This window comes from Scomber japonicus, chromosome 18 (genome assembly GCF_027409825.1).
Source record: "Scomber japonicus isolate fScoJap1 chromosome 18, fScoJap1.pri, whole genome shotgun sequence".
In the NCBI taxonomy this organism is placed as follows: Eukaryota; Metazoa; Chordata; class Actinopteri; order Scombriformes; family Scombridae; genus Scomber; species Scomber japonicus.
The window spans coordinates 1,855,597-1,861,596 of NC_070595.1; positions in this window are offsets into that span (position 1 = coordinate 1,855,597).

Below are 6,000 nucleotides of genomic sequence, written 5' to 3' on the forward strand. Positions count from 1 at the left end.
TCTCCACAGGAAACGGGCCGACGTACCGGGGTGCCAACTTGCGGGACTCCACTCGGAGCGGAAGATCCTTGGCGGAGAGCCATACCTTTTGTCCCACCCGGTATGTAAGAGCCGGAATCATCCGTCGATTGGCTCCAGCTACATAACTAGCCACCGACTGGAGGAGGGTGGTCCGGGCTTGGGACCAGGTTCTGCGGCAACACCGTACAAGGGCCAGGGCAGACGGGCAGGATACATTGGGCTCCTGACTCGCGAACAGTGGTGGCGGGTATCCGTACACACAATGGAAGGGGGACAGGCCAGTTGCAGAGCTCGGGAGGGAGTTATGGGCATATTCCACCCACAGGAGCTGCTGAGACCAGGATCGGGGATTGCGTGAAGCCATGCAGCGGAGGGACTTCTCCAGCTCCTGGTTAAATATCTCCGACTGTCCGTTGGACTGAGGGTGGAAGCCGGAGGTAAGACTGGCTGTGGCCCCGATGAGGTGACAGAACTCCTTCCAGAAAACTGATGCGAACTGGGGACCCCTGTCAGAGACGATGTCTTTGGGCAGACCGTGTATCCTGAAGACTTGTTCCAGTACTACCTGCGCTGTCTCCTTCGCAGAGGGTAGTTTTGGAAGCGGAACAAAATGGGCCATCTTGCTGAATCTGTCAACAATGGTGAGGATAACAGTGTTTCCACCGGACGGGGGCAGACCGGTGACAAAGTCTAATGACAGGTGGGACCAGGGGCGTTTGGGCACAGGCAGAGGTTGGAGTAGTCCTGCAGGTGGGTGACTGGGGGTTTTATTTTGGCTGCAGGTGCGGCAAGCCCTTACATAGTCCTGGATGTCAGTCCTCATCGAGGGCCACCAGAACCGTTGGGAGAGTTGGCGGAACGTTCGATTCCCTCCAGGATGGCAGGCTAGGTGAGAGTCATGACCCCACTGAATCACCTGTGATCTGAGTTGATCTGGGACGAAGAGGCAATCGTTGGGGCAAGCACTGGGGCCGGGCTGGTCTCGGATCGCGTCCCTGACTCGTCTCTCTATGTCCCAGGTCAGAGCAGCAACGATACAGGAGCTTGGGAGGACAGGAGACGGTTCCTCCACAGGAGCTTCGTCCTTCTGTAAAACCCGGCTGAGAGCATCGGGTTTTGCATTGCGGGAACCTGGACGATACGAGAGGGTGAAGTTGAACCGGGTGAAGAATAGAGACCAGCGGGACTGACGTGGATTCAACCTCTTGGCAGTTCGGATGTACTCCAGGTTTTTGTGGTCGGTCCATACCAGGAACGGAGTGCTGGCGCCCTCTAGCCACTGCCGCCACTCCTCCAATGCCAGTTTCACAGCTAGTAATTCCCGGTTGCCAATGTCATAGTTCTGCTCAGCTGGGGTCAGTCTGCGTGAGAAGAACGCGCAGGGGTGCAACTTGCCATCCCCTGCGGCACGTTGGGAGAGAACTGCCCCGACCCCGATGTCTGATGCGTCCACCTCCACCACGAACTGCCGATCGGGGTCAGGCATTTGGAGGATGGGAGCAGAAGTGAAGCGTGCTTTCAGAGTTCTGAACGCCTGGTCGGCCTCCGGTGTCCATCGGTAGTGGACCTTGGTGCTGGTGAGGGCAGTCAACGGGGAAGCAACCTTACTGTAATTCCGGATGAATCTCCTATAGAAGTTGGCGAACCCCAGGAATTGCTGTAGTTTCTTGCGGCTCTCTGGTGCTGGCCAAGAGGTAACGGCTGAGACCTTGGCAGGGTCCATCTGAATACTTCCCTCCGCTACTATATACCCCAGAAAGGACACCGACTTGGCGTGAAACTCACATTTCTCTGCTTTGATGAAGAGAGAGTTCTCAAGGAGGCGACGCAGGACCAACTGGACATGACGGACGTGTTCAGGCATTGAGAATATCAAAATGTCATCCAGGTAAACGAATACAAAGACATTGAGCATGTCCCTGACGATGTCATTCACAAGGGCCTGGAAAACTGCTGGGGCGTTAGTAAGACCAAAGGGCATGACCAAGTATTCATAATGTCCGGTTGGGGTATTAAACGCTGTCTTCCACTCATCGCCCTCTCTCATCTGTACCAGATGGTAAGCATTCCTGAGGTCGAGTTTGGTGAAGATGGTTGCCCCCTGGAGTAGTTCAAAGGCGGATGACAGGAGTGGCAGGGGGTACCGGTTCTTGATGGTTATGTCATTCAACCCCCGGAAGTCGATGCATGGACGGAGAGATCCGTCCTTCTTTCCAACAAAAAAGAATCCAGCACCGGCAGGGGAGGATGATGGACGGATAATTCCAGTGGCCAAGGAATCGTTGATGTATGTCTCCATGGATTTCCTTTCAGGGGCAGCCAAGGAATACAGGCGGCCCTTAGGAGGTGCAGTGCCTGGCAGGAGGTCAATGGCGCAGTCATATGGCCGATGAGGGGGCAGAGAAGTGGCCTTGGACTTGTTAAAGACTTCCCGAAATCCATGGTAACAGACAGGCACATTGGAGAGGTCTGGGATCGAGTCCGGGGATTCAGGACTGGTGGGTATGATGGCTCCTCTCAAGCAGGTTTGGTGGCATTCTCTTCCCCACTACTGTATTACTCTGGTCTCCCAGTCGATGTGGGGGTTATGTTGACGGAGCCATGGATGTCCTAGGATGAGTGGTAACCCTGGTGAGCGCAGAAGGTGAAACTGGATAGCCTCCTGGTGGTTTCCTGATGAGTGCATGGTTACTGGGGCTGAGATGTGAGTAACAGTGCCAAGCAGATGCCCATTCAGGGCTCGTGCAGGAACAGGTGTGGACAGACGATGGCTCCCTATGCCTAATTGATGAGCTAGTTCAGAGTCCAGAATGTTGGCCTCTGCTCCAGAGTCAACCAGGGCGGAAAGCGTGTGTGGAGAATTGGGAAGCAGAAGATGAACCTGGAGCAGGAATTTTCGGGTTACGGGGGGCTGAATACATGCTGAGCTCACCAGGATTCCCCCTACGCCTGATGAGCTTTGGCTTTTGCTGGACAGTTGATCACTCGGTGGTTCTCGCCCCCGCAGTACGGGCAAAGGTTTGAGGTGAAGCGGCGCCGGCGTTCTTCTGGAGTGAGGGTAGAGCGACCAATCTCCATGGGTTCGGGCTGGCATGTATGTGTCAACTGGGCAGGCGAAAAGTCATTCCGATTGCGGATGGGGCGTGGAATTTGGCCCCTTCTCTCGTTGACGGGTCTGTATCTGGCGGTTGATACGAACCACCAGAGAAATGGCGTCGTCGAGGGTCGTGGGTAAGTCGTATGAAACCAACTCGTCCTTGATGTACTCTGCCAAACTGTGAAGGAAGGCGTTCACCACGGCTACCGTATTCCACATGCTGCGTCTGGCCAGGGTCCGGAATTCAATGGAGTAGTCAGCGACAGTGCGATTGCACTGCCGGATTGTCAGGAGTTCTTGGGATGCATCTGCCGTTGTTGAACCCAGATCAAACACCTTCTTCATTTCTGTCTCGAAGGCCTTGAAGGTGGCACAGGCTGGGGTTTGTTGCTTGAACTCTGCTGTTCCCCAGAGACGAGCCCGACCCGTCAGATGGGTAATGGCGAATCCAACCTTGGCCTCCTCCAAGGCGAAGGTTCTGGGTTGCAGCGAGAACAGGAGTTTGCAGTTGGTCAAGAAGGGCCGAACCTGGTCTGGGTCGCCATTGAAGCGCTCCAGGTCTCCAATCTTGGGTTCCGGGTTCGATGGTCCGGGAGCTGGAGTGTTGTAGGCTGGTTGGGGTGATGCAGTAGAGGGAGCTCTCAAGTTTGTAAGGGCCTCAAGCACCTGGGCCAGTTGCTCTTGTTGTTGCTGGAGTTGTTGTTGATGCTGATGGCCAAGCTGAATCAAAGACGCGACGTCGCCAGTAATTCGGGAACCCTCCCCCTATGCATGTTGCAGGCGGTCCAGGGCTGATGGTTCGTTCGCTGATTCCATGGTGGTCAGATCGTACTGTCAAGTACGAGACGGAGGAACCAAGTGCGTTCGAACCCAGACGGGTATTTATTGAATTTAGGGAAAGGGGAGTGGGAAGGAGAAGTGTTCAGGGTTCCGGGCGTCCAAGGGTTACCAGGGGTGCAGGGGTTCCAGGGTTTCGGGGTTCCAAGGTGCTGTGTGTGTGTGTGCCTCCCCAGGGAAGTGGGAAGCAAATCCTGGAGCTGGAGAATCCGGGAGGTCCTGGGGAAAACACACACACACAACAACAGCAGGTGAGAGCAAGGCAGTGGCACAGTTCAGGGCAAATCCAAGTCAAAAGAGTCAAGCAGAAGGCAGGTCGAAATTACCGAGGCAGAAGAGAGATCGGAGTCGAAGACAAAGGCAGGTCGGGTTTCCGGGATGGGAGAACAGGGCAGGGTTCAGGCAGGTCCGGGTACAGGAGTCAGAGAAAGTAGGAGCAGACTGGTAACACGAGTGAGCTTGCAGACGATCTGACAACAAATGACTGCAACACAGGACCTTAAATGCAGAGCATGGTTAATGACAAATGCAGTGCAGCTGGAGAGTTAATGAGGCTAAGGGAGACAGGGCAGAGTGGGACAGGTGAAGGTGATTAGGGCCAATCAAGTGTAGAACCAGGCTGGCAGAGGGAATCCATGACATGTACCTTATCACCTCGGATTATCCCCTCGAAGGAGCGACACTGTCTTAAGGAAATTGCAAGTGGCTCAATCACTAAGTCAAAAAGCAGCAGCGATAGAGGGCATCCCTGTCTCGTTCCGCGGTACAAAGGGATATAGCTTCATTGTACCTCATTTGTTCGAACTGAGGCTAAGGGACCGCTGTAAAGTAATTTGACCCAGGAAATAAAAGTGGGTCCAAAACCGAATCTTGAAAGGGTATCGAGAAGGAAGCCCCATTCCATCCGATCAAAAGCCTTTTCTGCATCTAAGGCTACAATCATTTCAGGAGAATAAGACTCTGACTTGGTGTACAATATATCAAGGAGCCTACGGGTGTTCAAGAAGGAGTGTCGTCCTTGAACAAATCCTGTTTGATCAGGTGAAATGAGGGCTGGGAGAACCTTTTCAAGGCGCTTGGTAAGACACTTCGCTAGAATCTTACAGTCCACATTGAGTAGACTAATTGGGCGGTAGGACTCACAGCTAAGGGGGTCTTTGTCTTTTTTGGGAATTAGACATATTGAGGTTTGCCTCAATGTTTGTGGCAGCTGGCAGTGCAAGAGGGCTTCATTGTACATATTCAAAAGTAACGGGGAAAGCTCACTAGAGAACCTTTTGAAAAAAATCCACTGGGAACCCATCGGGCTCAGGTGTGTTCAGGCTTCCTGAACTTCCTCAACTGTCAATGGATTGTCGAGAGTAGATCACAAAGTATCGTTCAGCCTAGGTAGATTCAGTTCCTGATAAAAAGAGTCTGCTTCACCGGGGCCAGTGGTGCACACCGATATAATTTACCATAGTACTCAGCAAATGTGTCATTGATTTGTTTGTGGTCAGTAACCGTGGAGCCTGAGGTGGTCTGTATTTGAGTTATTTGACACGACATGTATGACTGTCGAGCTTGGTGAGCCAAAAGTCTGTCCACTTTGTCCCCAAATTTATACACAGTACGTCTGGTCCTTAGAAGCAGGTGCTCAGCCTTGGCGGTTGAGGCTAGATCAAACTCAGTTTGAAGACGAATCCTCTTCTGATAGAGTTCATGAGTAGGTGAGGTTGCATGCTGTGCATCTAACTGGGCTATATTATCACTGAGTTCCTTTAATTTAGAGATGTTTTCTTTTTTACTGTGGGAAGTGAAACTAAAAATCTGGCTGCCGCGGCAACTACTCCAGCTATGATTAGGCTTTAACACAGAGGTCTGTAGGATCAATTTTATGTAACCCATGTGCAATTACGCATTGCACATGCACAATCGTTTACTTTGGTCATGCTGACTGTGGGCAGTTTGTTTTCTGCTGGACCAGTGTGGGATGGATAGGGTCTTATTGATTCATTTATTGTTCAGTCTATGGGAGGGTCTGAGACTGAAACAACACGGCTGAA